This window comes from Nicotiana tomentosiformis, chromosome 11, assembly GCF_000390325.3.
Source record: "Nicotiana tomentosiformis chromosome 11, ASM39032v3, whole genome shotgun sequence".
NCBI classification, from domain to species: Eukaryota; Viridiplantae; Streptophyta; class Magnoliopsida; order Solanales; family Solanaceae; genus Nicotiana; species Nicotiana tomentosiformis.
The window spans coordinates 11141318-11159267 of record NC_090822.1 but is presented as its reverse complement, the minus strand read 5'-3'; the positions used below and the strand labels follow the sequence as shown (position 1 = coordinate 11159267).

The 17950-nt window shown below is 36.8% G+C and overlaps 1 long non-coding RNA gene and 1 other non-coding gene across 2 annotated transcripts in view; both read left to right on the top strand.

Moving 5' to 3' along the window:
- The first annotated feature begins 6621 nt into the window (after nt 1-6621).
- On the top strand, nt 6622-6832 carry LOC117277622 (small nucleolar RNA U3). The gene has a single exon (XR_004507936.1). It is a non-coding gene; the product is annotated as a small nucleolar RNA U3 (small nucleolar RNA).
- The window catches only part of LOC138900816 (uncharacterized), a 129943-nt gene continuing 118803 nt past the window's right edge, over nt 6811-17950 (top strand). Inside the window, exon 1 of the long non-coding RNA XR_011412131.1 lies at nt 6811-9819. This is a non-coding gene — a long non-coding RNA (uncharacterized lncRNA). The remainder of the gene's footprint in view (nt 9820-17950) is intronic.

The following is a 17950-nucleotide window of genomic DNA, read 5'->3' as shown; positions in this document are numbered from 1 at the left end:
AGGAGACAAGTGAGCTATTGATTGAATGTGAGCTGAATGATTCATGTTCTTACCCCCAACTTAAAGTTCACTATAACTACATGTTGTTCTAGCCTTATTGTTGTTATCTCTAGCTTCCCTGGCAATTTTATCAAAAGCCTCCTTACGCGTAGCAATATTAACAACCTGAAGATAAATCTTGTCATCCTGATGCGAAGTCATATCTTTTTACATGTGTGGATTCAAGCCTTCAATGAACCTTCTCTCTCTCTCTCTCTCTCTCTCTCTCTCTCTCTCTCTCTCTCTCTCTCTGTCTGTCTGTCTGTATTAAATTAGGTGCATACTCTGCCAAGTTTGTAAATTCTATATCATATTCAGTCGCTGACATGGTACCCTGTTTAATATGTTCGATCTGACATCGGAGCTCATCTATCCGACTGCTAGGCAAAAACTTGGCCCTGAAAGCTTCTTTAAACTGTGGCCAAGTAAGTGGCGGTAATGTAGAATCTCTTGCCTTCTTGTAACCTCTCCACCATTTTCCTACTGCACCCTTCAACCGAAACCCAATCAACTATGTGGCTTGCATTTCAAGACAACCTAAATAAACAAATATTTCTTCTATCTCTTCCAAAAATAACATTGATTCATTTGGCTTATTTGTACCATTATAAGTAGGAGGTTTTAATTTCACAATGGCATGTGGATCAATTTTTCCTGTTGGTAACTGTACTGGCTGGGTAATATTTGCAGGGACAACTGGTGGTGGTACCTCGAGTGGAGCTTGAAAATCGTCTTCTATAATCTCTTCATCTGAAGCATGAGGGTCTTGAGGAGGAGCATGAACAGGTGCAGCCCGACCGCCAGCCGGAGGGGCTAGGGACTCCAAAAAGTCCAAAATTCTATCAATTTGATCATCGTGCTGCTGTGGTTGATTTGCCCTGAGTGGGTTAAGAGGGGGTGTGACTTCCACATGATCATTATCAGCCTGCTGAGGTGGAACCAGTGCATGTCCAGTGGCCCTACCACGAGCCTGATTACCTATGGCATTTTCACCTCTACCCCTGGCATTCTGACCTCGACCTCTACTTCTGCCACGTCCTCTAACTGCAGCTAGTGCCATTGGTACAGTCTCCACCTCTGCTGGTGCTTCTTGATGTTTACCAGCTGGTATCTCAACATTGTTAGTAGCAGATGATGAGGTTGATCTTGTTCTAACCATTTTGTTCTGCAACGAGAGATAAAATGATTGTTAGAATTCTGAAATATTTAGCTCTAACGCACAATGTAAGAGTCAAAGAAAAGAAATTTTCCTAACAAGTCCTGCAACCTCCCAGATATAAGTATGGTACACAACATACTCATAATGAGACTCTACTAGACACAACTCATGACTCCCTAAGACTTCTCAAATCTGGCTGCTCTGATTCCAACTTGTCACGCCCCCAACTGAGGTTGGACGTGATTGACACTCAACGCTTACCACTCGTTGAGTGAACCCTGTGATAGTTGTATCAAAACTTAAGGTTCAATAGCGAACAACCTAATGCACTTAAATATACATTCTAGTCAAGTTGCGATTCGTAAACGGACTGATAAAATAATCAATAAAGGATAAATCCCAAAATATCATAATACTAACCCACTAACAAGTCATGAGCCTCTAGAATTTGAAAAAAAAACTTAAATACATAGCATGCAGTGCATTCCCCGAAAATAAAATAAATATCTAAAAATAAATAATAGTCTGAAAAGCGTCCGCTACCGATGTGATGAATCAACGGAGTCTGTAAACTAAATCTGAAACGGGCTAAGTATCACTAAAAGATACCCAGTAAGTCTCATAGGCTACCTCCTAAAAAGGCGGAGCGAGACCTTTTGGGAAAACAATATGAAAGAAAACAGACATACGGAAAATCATATAAATCATATAAAATTTTATAAACAAGTAATGAGCTCGAAACAGAAACTATAAGCTGAACTGTAAGACAAAACTGAAGTTTTTTCTGAAAATCAGTACACGTAGTAGCCCTGCGTATGTAAGCATCTGGGAACACGTACGGGGGAGTGTCGGCCTATCTCCCCAACAAACAGTTGGCACCTGCGAGCGTGGGATAACTAACCCCAACATCATGACACTCACGCTGGGGGAGGTTGGCCACTTCTCCCTACTAAATGATCACATTGATGCATGAATTAATGTTGAAATTGAATACTTAACTGAATGTAAATATCACAAACAAACGCACTTAACAACTGGTAATACAAATGAGCATGTGTTTCAGTCACATATATCGTCGTACTGAATAAGAATGAAGTAAACGTGGTATTTGGATCGCAAGAAGATATGGCTTGGATTTATTGAACACATGGAGCACAGGGGTACTAATGAAATTCTCTACTAGGAGAGTAAGCCTCAACTCACCTTAAAGCTAGCTCAGCTTCGACTTCACGTATCCTCCAAACATTCCCGATTCACAAATTTTCAATCTACATGTAATAATCGGGTTCAATTCACATCAATACAATTCTAAAGAATATAACATTACTCTCTTCAATTTAAGAAGATTGGTCAAATCTTCTAACTCGTGAATTTTCAGCAATACAAGGAAACTATGTATACCCACTTCAATTCTATAGTCCAATGAGTTATAATCATCACTAAGAATATATCAATTGCAACGTTACATACTCAGTCAAGACTCTATTATCAAATTTTTACTTTACTGCTCAAATCCTAACTCTTGTTTGGAATTATAATTAACTATCTTCATATATAACTGATAATTAAAGTAAAGGAACAAAATAAAAGAAAAAATATGAAAGGAAAAGTAAAGTCCTCTTACTCTATGCCGACGCCGAGCAATTTTTGTTTCTATGTTTCTTTGCATTCCTCGTCAGTGTTCAAAAGCCAAGAAAGGCTTGATACCTTATGTCTCTTATTATTTTAAAAGGACCAAATGAATCTCAAATATGATCATCGTTTAAAGTTCAATTGGCTGGCCAACTATATATTTAATTATATGTAAATTTGGTTGAACGTGCTTCCACCCATGCTACTTTTTTACTCCAAATAAAAGCAAAAATTTTGCCAATTAGAAAGTCTTTTTATTTTCTCTACCCCTGGCCCATTTGTCTTTCATTGCTGACCAAGATCCTTGTATATTTCTTGCTAATTCCTTACATATAAAATAGATGTACTCCTTTTACATACATCATCGTATTGCCAATTATAAGGACAAATGCATCTAGTGTTGCATTTCAACACAGTGAACAAACAAGATTTTATTTATTCTTAAGTATTCGTCCTATCATATCAGTTCATATCCTTACACATATTATTCCAAATACTTCGCTTAAACCGTGCAAGTCCTTATACCCTTTGAGTACTTTAATTATGTTATGAACTTTGAGATTATTAAAAATTTTAAGCTAGAAATTTATGGGTGACCAATTATGCTATTGAATACAAGGTGTAGCTAAAATTAAAATCAAATAAGAGCCACATAGTACTTGCGAAGTGCAGAAGTGACAGATGCAAATGGACACTGTATGCAAGAAAATATATAGATTCTGATGACTTCATTGTGAAGAGGCACCATCCACAACACAAATGCAACAAGTACACCAAGAATAGGTTGTGCACATCTAAATATATTGCTCACAAATTTAGGAAAAATATAATATCTACACCTAGTATAAAACTGTGGGAGTTACAAGATCATATTAGAGACAAAATTGGGTTGTATGTTGGAAGAATTGTTTGTTATGGGGCTAAGTGTAGGGTAATACGAGAGTTCATGGGGGACTGGAAGATGAAATTTGCAAGTTTGTGTGATTATGCTGATATTATCAAGGAGACTAATCGTGGGAGTACTTGCTGGATTAGAACAGATACAAATACTGTACCTGGAAAGAAATTATTTTTATATTTTTACATCTGTTTTGATGTTTTGAAGAAGGGTTGGTTAGAAGGATGTAGGAAAATTATTGGATTTGATGGCTGCTTTTTAAAAGGAGCATGCAAAGGTGAATTATTGGTGGCAATTGGAAAGAATGGAAATCAATATATGTTTCCCATAGCATGGGATATGGTGGACCAAGAGACCAAAGCATTCTTGGACATGGTTCATCAACTTGTTGAAATCAGATTTGGATGTGGGAGATGGAATTGGCTTAACATTGATGTCAGACATGCAAAATGTGATGTATTTCTATGTATTTGGCCTTGAAAAAAAAAAGTTCTCCTTACATCTCTTGGCTATTTTCTTGTCCTACATTGTTATTTAAGCTAAATTTCTTTAACAAAATCGAATAAACAAGTATAATTGATCTGATTTTGATACTTACCATTACAATTTAGTCAAGTTGAGCGAGTTATAGCCTGTTTGGCCAAGCTTCTCAAGAGGGATAAAAGTGCTTTTGGGAAGAAGCAGAAGCAGTTTCTGAGAAGCATAAAAAAATAGCTTCTTCCCAAAAGTATAAGCAGAAGCAGTTTTAACTTTTTTTCTTACCAAAAATACCCTTAACAAAATATAGTATATACCAAAATAACCGTCAAACCTAATACTTAGGATATTAATGTATAAATATTTCTTATTATTTTTAGGATAGCTTTCTAATATATATAGTGACTTTAGGGGTGAATGCTTTTATATTTGTTGAATGATTTTTAATATATTTAACTTATATTAAAAGAATAAAGTACTTTTAAATTTTATTTTCATATTTTACTTAAATAAAATAAAAAGATTTAATTATTGCATGTAATAACAAATTTTTAAGATTATTTATTTACATATAATATTAATTATTAAGCAAATCTATTCATGTCCTTATTCGTAATTTGATTCTTAAAAGCACTTTCTCAAAAGCTTGGCCAAACATAAATTATTGCTCAAAAGTATTTTTCAGAGTGATTAATCAAACACAAACTGCTTCTTTGCAAAAGTACTTTTTTCAAAAGCACTTTTCAAAATAAGCTAATTTCTCCAGCTTGGCCAAACAAGCTATTAATCGGATATGTATCTTTGCGAGTCTAATTGAACACAATCCAAGTTAAACCACGTGAAAGACCAGAGCAATTAGTTTATATATGCCAGCTGAATTAAATAAATCTTGATGAGAAAAATGCTTGTTTTTTTATTTGATTTGGTCATTAAACATATTAGTTCTAACTAAAAATGATAATTGAGTTAGAAAGATTAGATCCACTGACTTATTATTTAGTCAGAAATTATCCATCTCCTCTTGACTTAAACGACTTTAAGCGAATTATAACTCAATTTATAATATTGCAACTTGTTCCAACTCATCCAAGTTATTAAGCTAGCGTTCAAGTGGCTTTCACTCCTTCTACTCTAAACTACTGTGTGTCTATTTTTCGCTTTTCACAGTCAAAGTCAAATAGTCATAGATTTTCAAATTTGTTTTAAAAAATCTGATTTGGGTAAAATTTGGTTTGAAGATGAAAGTTTGTTTGAACATAATTTTTCAAAAAAAACTTCACCTTTTTTTAAAAATAAAAAATATGAAATGTGACTTACACCCATAAATTTTAAAAATATTCAAAAATACCCAACTCTGAAGAAAATTCATACAAAACAAGCGAAACAAATCTGAAAAAAATTTATACACCAGCCTACAAAAACGAAACGGTCCCTCAGCGGTACTCATTAGCGAGCGTCTGGTGACCAACGATTCCGGATTTTCCCCCTTTGAGTTCTCGAGTGAAAGGGTCCAAGCCGGTTGGAATTAGAGAAACTAAGTTCGTTTCGGTATGAGTTATTTATCCACCTATCTCTATAGTAACCTATATATGCTATTGGATGAGGAAATTTTTACTCCGGAAGACCTGGAAAGACGGAACTACTTTCGGCGGGTCCTTCTATTATCTCCTTCCTTCTCTGCTTCACTGTCAATTGATTGGCGCATGAACGAATACCACTCAAAGAGATCAAAGATTGTTGATGTTGGATCCTGGAATATTTATCTTGACAAGAATTTATCAACCGAATTTGAATACGTAATACATATTCGATGAAAGCAAAAATAAAAAAAGAATAATTGGAATCCATAGTTGTGGATCTCGATCCAAAGGTGGGCGATACGTTTTTGTATTTCTATGAGAAGCTCAAACATTAGTACATTTTAGCAAATTACCTTCAAATTTTGTCTTTGCGGTGGATTGCCACATATTGGCACAACTTTGGCGAATGTTTTCTTCTATTTATAGAGGACAAAGGCGCGTAAGTTTAATGAGGGAAAAGTAGGTAGATATGGATTAATTGGGTCATAATGATCTGGAAAATAATATGATTATTACTTCTGTCAGCCTTGCACCTCTATTGAGTAATGCCTGAGTCGCAACATCAAGGTTTGAGCCAAATTGAGCAAGGGCGGCCACTTCGCAATATTGTGCCAATTCCAGTTTTAATCTACCGCAGACTTGTTTCATAGTTTTCAACTGAGCGGCAGACCCTACGCGTCTGACAGATAAGCCAACGTTAATGGGATACAAAGAATTAGTGAGAAGCTTTTTAAATGAAACTCAAACTCTGATTGAATTTCTATCAGCAGTAAATAGTGAGTTGTTCGATATCAAAGTTTTAGAGTTACTTGAACAGCATCTGTTCTATAGGCTCATCGACCTTACTTGAACAACATTTGTTCTATAGGCTCGTACCACTGCTGTATCCTTGAGTTCTAAGGAGATAGGAAACCAAGTCTAAGTGGATGAAATGTGGCCATGAGCCAGACCGTGATTAGCATCTTTGGTGGCCCTTGAGCCTCTGAACAGTAGAGGATCGTTCTCAGACCCACGAGAGGTCTGGGGTGGTCGGCTCTCAGACAAAGTAAAGACAACAACTTATATGAGAAATTCCTTGGTTTTTCACCTCCGAATTTCCCGGGACAGTTAAGTTTTTTAAACCGAGACTTACACGGGCCTTTAGGTTAAAAAGTGAGGCTCGGATTTACTGTATCTTTTGACAAAGCAAAAAAGAAAGCAACCCCAACCATGGCTGCAAACACCAATTTGCTATACAAAAGCCATACCGGGCCGCCCCGCCATATTTTCTCAAGGCCATGATTGAGCATAGCCAGAAAGAAAGCAATCATCACAGCCCATTTATAGCATAAGTAGTAGCAGCATAAAGAGAAGAGAGGAATATAGGGGTGTGTTTTGATGACTGTTTATTTTTTTTCTTTTCTTGTATAATTCAAAGGGCTGTTGGGTATTTTTTGGTTACCAGAGGAGAATCACAGGCATAACAGAGAGGGACAACCACCCTTTACAAAAAACCCCAATCTCTCTGATGCCTCATTCTTCATTCTTTCTAGGCTATTCTCAGCTCATACTGAGCAAATATGGTGATACAGTAGGAGTGCCGGATGATTTATAACTTGCAGCAGAAAACCGCCCATCCGACATATCCCAACATTGAATCATCAAAAAGATTCTTTTTTTTCCCTTTCAAGCAAATGAGGCTCAAATGTGTGTTATGATAAGGCAAAAGAGAAGCCAGCCACGCCATGTCTGCAAAATACCGGTTGCATGTCAATGACAGGAAGTCTCAATCACAATTCACAGGCCATACCGGGTTACCTCGCCAAGATACGGGTCAGGTCATCTCAATGCCCGAATTGGTTAGCCTAGATATAGAAACATCATCATCATTGCCTCTTTATGTACCTTCTTTCCGCACCGAAAAACAACACACACCAGGAAAGACCAAGATGTGAGTGTATATAACTTGAATCCTTTTTGCTCTTTCTGCTTTTATCATAAACAAGGGCTGTTGGTTTTTATATAATGGAGGAAATCAACGGCAGAACAGCAAGGGCTCAGATTTGTTGTGTCTCTTACCATAGCATAAGAGAAGGCGACATCACCATGGCTGCAGAGACCAGTTTGCTACATAAAGCCGTAACTGGTCACCCCGCCAAGATACAAATCGGATATTTTCTCAATTCCGTAATTGAACATAGCCCAAAAAGAAAAGCAAGATTTGCACAAATAAGATGATTTGAGGCCAACGTTAAACGGCTCAGATGTGTGTTATGATAAGGCAAAAAAGAAGTCAGCCATGCCATGGCTGCAAACATTGCTTGCATGTGAGAGAGAAACCTCAGTCACAGGCTATACCAAGTTGCCAAGCCAAGATACGGATCATACAATCTCCATGCCGTAATTGATTAGCACAGATATAGAATCATCATCATCATTGCCTCTTTATGCACCTTCCATAAAAAAAGGGCAGCCCAGTGCATAAAACAACCCGCATTCAGGCAGGGTCAGGGGAAGGGCCGCCCCCTACTCTACGCAGCCTACCTTGACACAAGCATCATTGCCTCTTTATGCACGTTCCAACAACGCCAAAAAAACAACACACCACACACACAGAGGAAAGGCAAATATGTAGTGGTACTAGGAGGAGTAATATTGTTTGATTATATTCTTCATGTTTCTGTTGTTTCCATGACAAGGGCTGTTGGCTTTTTGTGAATAGAGAAAAATCAACAGCAGAACAGAGAGGGGCAACCACCCTTTAAAGAAAATCCCAAACTCTCAGTTTTGCTTCATTTCTTTTTGGGATGATAACTTGTAGCCGAACGTAGCACATGTCACATATTCCCAACATTACAACAACAACGGCATAACAACAGCATACCCACTGTATCCCACAGTGTGGGGCCTGAAGAGGGTAATGAATCACAGAAAAGATTCTGTTATTTTTTTTCTTTTCACCAAATGGGGCTCAGATGTGTGTTATTGATAAGGCAAAAGAGAAAACAGCCACGCCATGGCTGCAAACACCGGTTGCATATCAGAGACAGAAGTCTCGATCACATGACATACCAGGTTGCCAAGCCAAGATACGGGTCGAGTCGTCTCCATGCCCGAATCGGATATCTCAGATATAGTAACATCATCACCACTGCCTCATTATGCACCTTCCATCCACACTCTAAAAACAATACACACAGTCACAAGCGCATGCACACACACACACACACAAAAGACAGAGATGCAATGTATATAAGTTAAGTCCTTTTCCAGTTTCTGCTGTTCTCATAAACAAAGGGCTGTTGGTTGTTTGATAATGGAGAAAAATCAATGGCGGAACAGAGAGTGACAACCACTCTTTTAAAGAAAATCCCAATACTCTCTGTTTTGCCTCATTTCTTTCCTTTCTGGACTAACCTTTGCCTTTTATGGGGGAATTCTTTGGTTTTTCACATCAGAATTTCCCAGCTCTCTTCTCCTCTTTTCTCTGTATATAATTACATGTGGGGTAGTGAGAGAGAGGAGAAAAAAAGAGAGAAGTACGAGTTAGTTTCTTAAATCAAGAATTACACAGTCCTTTCGGTTTAAAATCTCTGTTACAGTCTTAAAGTGAGACTTACAAGAGTCTTTCGGTTAAAATCTCTCAAAAGAGAATAATGGCTCACCATTGAAGAACATGAAACGGGTATTGAGGGCTCAGATTTTCCGTATTTGAACTAAGCAAAAGAGAAAGCGACGCCGCCATGGCTGCAGACACCAGTTTGCTATACAAAGCCATACTGTATCGCCTCGCCAAGATACGGTCAGTATTTTCTCAATGCCATGATCAAACATAGCCAAGAACGGAAAGCAATCATCACAGCCCCTTTACAACATCAGTAGCAGCAGCACAAAGAGAAGAGGAAAACAAAGAAGTGTACAGGGGTGTGTTTGGATGAAAGATTTTTTTTTCTTTTTTCTTGTTTATTTGAAAGGGCTGTTGGTTTTTCTGGTTATCAATGGATAAATCACGGGCATAGCAGAGAGGGGCAACCACCCTGTACAAAAAAATCCCAGTCTCTGATGCCTCACTCTCTAAGCTATGCGTAACTCTTTGCTTTACTGGTAAGAACCTCTGGGTAGGCTCAGGTTCTCTGTTTTCCAGAGAACAAAAAAATTTGAAAACCGCCATGGCTGCAAGCATCAGTATGTCATGAGACAGAGAACAAACACCACAAATGGAACTTCTCTCCCCATATCTCACAGACCCATCTGAGCTGCCACGCCAAGTTACAGTTTTCTTCAGCTCAATAGAAATATATGTTTCATCTTCCGCAGAAGATAAAATCTTCATAGCCTCAACAACAACAACAACAAACCCAGTTAATCTCACAAGTGGGATGGGGAAGGGTGGTGTGTACGTAGACCTTACCCCTACCTTGAGAAGGTAGAGAGGTTGTTTCCCGAAAAATAAACATAAAGAGTAGGAAAGGGAAAAGAGGGAGGTCATGTGAAATTTCACAAAAAGGATGGTTTTGCAATCAGAAAAATTTATCAACGACAACCCAGAATGACAGAGACGGGCAAAACCACCAATTGGAACTCCCCAGTCCCCACAACTCTCTGCTTCACCGCAGACTTTGGAAAGATACTTACGCGACGAAATATAAACAATGGCCTCAAAGCATCCTATTTGTGAAAATCACCCCTGCTTCGGTCGAGGCTCAGATCTGTGTTATAACTCCAGCAAAATGAGATCTGACACGCCATGGCTGCAAAGACCACCAGAAATCTGGAGGCATGCGCCGCCAAGATACAGGCCAGATAATATCAAATGCCTGATTAATAAGCTTAGAAAGAATGGAAGATCCACAATCATTATCGCCTCTTTCAAGCCACATTCACCATCATCGACATAACTTGTCTCTAAACCAAACGAACCAATAAAAGCTTGTTTGGGTTGTTGTTACCCATTGTATTGTTAGTTTAGATAGGCCAAATAGATAGATAGCCCCTTAAAACCCACCAGAATAATCCGGTGAAGCCATGGCTGCAAAACCCACCAGGGGAGACCTGGGAGCATGCCCGCCCAGATACGTGTCGATAATCTCAATTGCCCGATTAATATGATAGATTTACAAAATTATCTTCGCCACTTTCAAGCTGTCAATCATACTCATCGCGCCGGCATAACTTGTCCCTAAACCAAGAGAATTCATCAACTATGAACTCACAGAGAAAGAGAACCCAACCTTAGAGACTCCTGCACTCTCCGAGTCATAAAAGGCTCATTCTTTTAGCACTATTAAGGCATAAGGGAGGCTCAAAATCCCACCTTTTTCAGACAAAATCAAAAGAGATTTAAAACCTGGCATGGCTGCAAGCAACAGTTAGCCTTATGAGACAGAAGAAACATCAAAAATGGAACTTTGCTCCCCAAATCTCAGACCCATCTGAGCTGCCATGCCAAGATACAGTGTTTTCAGCTCAAGAGAAAATGCCTGATTCATCTCCCACAGAAGACTAAAATCTTCACAGCCTAATTGCATTGAAACGAAGAGTATAACAAGAACAGGAAACTAGCCAGGTCATTATGTAATTTCACCAAAAGAGTGTTTTGTAATTGGAAAACTTCTCATTTAAGTGATCACTGGCAGCAGAGAATGCCAGGGAGGGGCAAAACCACTCATTAAAACTCCCTACAGCTATCTGCATTCACCACAGCCTCAGACTTAAAACTAATGAGACTTTCACAGTTTTTGGAGTTCTTTGCATTTTGAAAAGCATAACTAAAAAGTCCATTTTGACAACCAGTGAAACAAGAGATTAGGCCTTTTGAGCTCCATTAATGGATAAAACAGAGAAAACTAAATTGTGAATTTTGCAATTCATGCAGTCAAATCATTCCATCATCTAAAACAACAACATCAACAACTACTAAGCCTCATAACAAATCGGTATGAATCCTCTACATCACATTCCAAAATTAGCCGAAATTTCTAAAATTGGTACATATATTGAGGCTCAGATCTGTGTTTAACCTGAGGCAAAAGGAGAGTCCAACGACGCCATGGTTGCAAAACCCACCAGGGAAAACCTGAGGGCATTGCCCCGCCAAGATACGGGTCGGGTTATCTCAAAATGTCCCGATTAATTAATGAGCTCAGAAGGGAATGATAAAATCATCATCGCCTCTTTGTAGCCGTCGATTATACTCACCGTCACCGCTTCCACCAGCTCCACCGGCAAGCATAGAATGCTCCGGCGAAAGCATTAAAAAAAAGAAAAAGGAAAAAAGAGTGGAAGGGTATAGAAACCCTTAATATATATATATATATATACTCCCTCCGTTAAAATTGATAAAAAGGGCTGTTATTGGAGTTCTTACAGTAATGGGGAAATCATAGGCTGATGCAGAGAGAGGCAACCGCCCTTTCAATGAAAATCCTCAAACTCTCTGTAGCCTCATTCTTTCCCTTCTGAGCTTTTGCTTTCCTCATTTGACATTTCTCGAAATTATTGTTTACTATATAGTGTACCCAAAAGCCTGTGAAAACTTCGTACTATACGCTAGTAGGTTTGCTGTGATTGATCTTGTATGGTTTTTAACTTATTTTAAAGTATTTTTTCACTTTGACAAATATTGGAAAAAGTTAAAAAGAATTTAAATCTGACTAGCTTAAAGGTCAATTCAAACACGCTCTTACTTTTGAAATCTATCGGTAAATATTATTTTAGTTAATCTTTTTATAAGGGGTCACTAAGGAACCAGGGGTCGTTTCCTATAAGAATAATGCAAAATAACGTATATTAGTAATGTATGGGTTAGTGATATAAATATTAGTTATGCAAAAATTATTTTTTATTTACTGTTTTGTGTGATGTACTAAAAATAAAAATTATATTTAAGAAAATTTGTTATTTACAAAAAAGTCCTCCATATTTTTAGCTTTAAGGAACTTAAAGCCTTTAAGGATAGCCATACTAATGCATGCATTAATAGCCTTGTGCTAATACCATAATTTGTTATGTATTAGTTATACATAGGATAATACCAAATAGGTTGTACAACTAATATTTGCATTAGTAATACATCGAATGAAAAAGTATACCAAACAAGAAATTATTATCGTCAAAAGGCAATGCAAAAATTATTTTCTCCAATGAATTCTGCCAAACTACCCCTTAGGGCTATAAAAATAATAGTACAAGATATCTTTGAAAAAGAAATTAAATTGTTTTTATTCAATTGTAAAAGGAATGTGCCGTAATAAAATATACTTTTGGATTTTATGATATGTATTTTTTTTCTTGTAGATTTTAAGGATAAAGTGATTATTATAATTTGACAAGTCTGTTATGAAATATATAGCATTATAATATATGTTCATAATTCCTTAAAAAAAGTGCGTACTCGCCTACTCACTCGCAAAAGAGAAGAATAGATTCATTTGTTTGGGTGACTAACCGTGGTTCAGTTGTCGTCCCCTGCCTCCGGACACCTTAGAATAGATTTGATTGAAGGGGCGGTGAAGAATGAACAAAATAGTTTAACGATTTAAATTCCAATCGAATCACAGTTACTCCTACTATTTTTTTATGATGTAATTACCCTATAAATAAAAATATTGAGAATTATGTCGTACGTTGAAAAAAGGTCAAATACATAGGCAGGCACCGAAACTTGACACTGATTTTCACATGGACATGTAAAGTTTGGCTCTTTCCTATCAGCCACGTGAACATCCTCCCATGTGTGCCAATTAAACATAGACCTCATATCAGGTCTTAAAATTTAAGAGCGTGTATGTAAACGCGACTGATGTGTAATATGTAGCTAATAAAAATCCCCCACGTGTCTAAGTAGTCCACATAAGCTCTGATTATCTTAAAACAAATTTACTCACTTCATTTTTACCCTAAACCAAACCTGTTTATCAACCCATCTCCCCGTCGTCTCCCACCGTAAAATCCCAAAATTGTAGGTCGATTAGTATTCGGTTTCAATTTTCTTCCATCCTTACAAGTGTGTTTCGTTGTTTACCGACTATTAAGCGAGGTATTTGTTAAGGGGTCGGTTGCATGTATAAAATCTAGAAGCCCATGTTAATGAGCTACTATTTTTGAGGAATAATCAAGGTTTTTAAGTACATGTAAGCTTGTATATTATTTATATTTATGATTATTATAGTTATAGTGCTGATTTTGAAACTTTTCCTAAAAAGCTAGGTTTTTTTTTTTGTCTGATTGAGAGAATCTGAGGTGGACTTTTTGTCTTTTATTTTATTTTGCAGTGTAAAATCTTTGTCATGTCTAGAGAATTTATTCAAATTCGGTTTTACCATGGTGGTACTTTTACCAATGAAGCCAACCAAAATACATAGGTGAAAGAGACGTGGAAATCTACGGTTTTGAAAAAAATCACTTTTCCTTGGTCGAATTGCAGTTTTATTCTAAAGATCTTGGGTATAATAATGTTGTTGTTTTCTATATTTTTAACCAAGTGACAAACGACTTTGTTTTGTTGGAAAATAATAGTCAGCTTTATAATATTGTCTCTCATCTTAAAGTTTTACATTATTTGGACTTATTTATTGAGCATATTATTAATGACCATGTTGTAGTTGAAGGGGTGATCCCATGTGGTCTTACTAGTGGGGCAGATGTTGAAGACAACCTTTTAATTATTAGGTCTAGGGCAGCACATGTTGGGTCAAACAATATAAATACAAAAGTACCTGCTGAAGATAACCTAAGTGTGGTTGAAGGGGCACAAACAATTGAGGACCTGACACTAGAAGATGTTGTAGCTTTTGAAGATTTAGATGGGATTGAAGACACAACAGATCTTGATCTTCTATCAGATATGGATAGTAGTGAGTCTGAATTGGATGTCATACCTGATGTAGATGATAGTGAGGTTGATGAAAAGTTAAGAGAATTAAGAAATAAAAGAAGGAGTAAAAAGTGGCAGAAAATAATAGAAAAAAACTTACTGCAACACATGAAGTACCAATAGGAGAAGCTGGGATGGATAAAGGGTTTGAAGACATTGGAATAAATAAGAGAGACAAATACGCAGGGGACTTAGGTGGGGATGAGGACTATCTTGGTAGTTCAGACCTTGGAAGTGATGATTCTGAGGATGAGTTAGATGTTGAAGCTGAAAGGGGTATTGATTTACCGGCTAGAAGAAGAAGCAAAAAGGTTAGACATTGTTACACCCCATATTTTCGTACGTGGGAGTACATCATAAGTCAATTAATGTAAGCTCAGAAATGAGATCGTCTTTGAAAGTACATAAAGTAAGTTAACCATGTTACCTTGGAGGTTATAAATCTTTAAGATCGTGGATAACAACTACCAAGAGGGTTGAAAGGCTTATGAGCTGAGCAAATTGAAGAAAATAAGTTTCGTCGAATGTCGACAAGTTGGGAATGTTATAACATGTACTTTTGGGGTGATACTAGGGTTCTTAACGTGATAAAAAGGTTATGTCATGAGTAATTTTAGTCGTATGATAGTCGTGTGTTACATTTTGAAGCCAAGCGAGTTTTGGAACAAAAGTTGGCAAAGGTCATAACAAATTACATTCATAATGTGTTGAACATTAGGTCAAATATAGCAGAGCTTTTCTCTTAATACACTTTGAACTACAGGATTATCCACATATCAAATGGAAGATATACGAGTCTAGTTTCTAACGCATTAAACCGTCTGTCGATATGACATCAGAGTAAAGAGATATTTGCAGTTTCGCGATACTTCGCAGACTGCATAGGTGACAAGTAGGTGGGTTACTAAAGCTTTTTGAGCACTCGTGTGTTATATGAGGTCTTTTGGGGACATTTTATATACCAAATTGAAGTTCTTGGATTTTAGTTTCCAACGCTTTTAACCGTTCTTTCATAGGACATACTGAAAAAAAGATATAAGCATTGGGAGAAGGTGCAATGCTAGGGTGCCAAGTAGCACCTTTTTGACTTTTCAAAAAAATAGGTATTTATATCCCTTATGTCGTCTCTTTTTTTATTTTTCTAGAAACTACGACCAAATAAGACCCATAAACTTACCCTTAAGCTCCATACACGGGTTTCAAAGAACATTAACATCCCGGATACGAAATCAAGAAGCGATAATATTAGAACGATTTGTACGACGTAAGTATCGCTATATCGCCTCTCTTTTTCTTTGTAGTTTGAGTTTTGGAAGGTATTTAATAGCTACAAAAATACCTAATTTTTGTATTTAAGATTTTAAATATCAAGGAAGGTTGATAAATTCATTTCCTAATAGTTAGAACTCACGGGATGGTAATAGGAAGCTGAGAGTTCTAGTTATTCGACTTGTAGTGGACTGTTTTGTGGGTTGTTTCGTGTTATTTTTGAGATGTCTATTTTGCTACCGTTCAATGGATTTTTGGGAGGATAAATGTTATGGAGAAACACCACATAATGGCGAAATTATAGATTAGTCATTCTTTGTAACATTTTCGGGGTGTTTAACACTACTATAGTTGTCGTTTTAGGAATGAAGTGATTGGGGTATGTTGGGCTGTTGTAAGCTACATATAACATAGATTTTGACTTGAATCCATTGTATGAGATAATTTTATTGTGTTCTTGCATGTGCTTAATGTTATCTTGATATTGATTAAGTTAAATGGATGGGCTAGACATGAACTAGTGAATAAAGTTGCTAATTGAGGATAGTTGGAGTTATGAATTATTTTCTTTGTTATAAATATATGGTATAAGGCTGGAATCATTGATGAATGACTTCATTATCATGTTAATGATACTGATAAGTTAAATTAAGAAGTCTATAAGGGGTGATATGGGGTATACAGGTTTCAATAGGAGCTTGCCGCTCGTCGTGAAGTAGTTATGACTTGTTGTTATATGGTGTCTTATTATTGATAATTATGTATTATTGGATTGATTTGGTCATTGTTATTGGTATATGGTATTGGAGTAGGCTCTTGTTACAGGGGAGATGCTGCCTAAATTTACATAAACGAGTTACTAGTTTAAGTTGCAGACTTAGCCTTTACTCAGCACACTGATTTTGAATCTCCTTATGTTATGGTAGATTGAGTTGAGTTGTTTGAAGAATTGCTTGAAAGTTATCAAGGAATCAATGGAACTAAGGTATGTTAAGGCTATCCCTTCTTTCCTCTTGGCATGATCCATACGATGCAACGAAGCGAGCAAGCACGCAATTTTCACAAATGATTCTATTCCTAGAAGTACTAGGGTTGCCTATGTTCTAGATTCCCCATACGTTCTACTATCATATCGTTTGTTCACGGGTCAATGACATTCTAAGAGATATTATGTCGTCTTTTTCTTTATTTTTCTAGAAACCACGACCAAATAAGACCCATAAAATTACCCTTAAAATCTATACAAGGGTTTCAAATAACATTAACATCCCGGGTACGAAATCAAGAAGCGATAACATTAGAACGATCCCTACGACATAAGTATCGCTATATCGCCTCTCTTTTTCTTTGTAGTTTGAGTTTTGGAAGGTATTTAATAGTTACAAAAATATCTACTTTATGTATTTAAGATTTTAAATATCAAGGAAGGTTTTTAAATTCGTTTCCTAATAGTTAGAACTCACGGGACGGTGATCGGAAGCCGAGAGTTCAAGTTATTCGACTTGTAGTAGACTGTTTTGTGGGTTATTTCGTGTTGTTTTTGGGCTGTCTATTTTGCTACTATTTAGTGGAGTTTTGGGAGGAGAAATGGTATGGAGAAACACCACATAATGGCGAAATTATAGATTAGTCGTTCTTTGTAATATTTTCGAGGTGTTTGACACTACTATAGTTGTCATTTTAGGAATGAAGTGATTGGGGTGTGTTGTGCTGTTGTAAGCTAAATATAACATAGATTTTGACTTGAATACACTTTATGAGATTATTTTTTTGTGTTCTTGCATGTGCTTAAGGTTATCTTGATATTGATTAAGTTAAATAGATGGGTTAGACATGAACCAGTGAATAAAGTTGCTAATTGATGATAGTTAGAGTTGTGAATTATTTTCTTTGTTATAAATATATGGTATAAAGCTGGAATCATTGGCGAATGACTTTATTATCATGTTAATGCTACTGTTAAGTTAAATTAAGAAGTCTATAAGGGGTGATATGGGGTATACATGTTTCAATAGGAGTTTGCTGCTCGTCGTGAAGTAGTT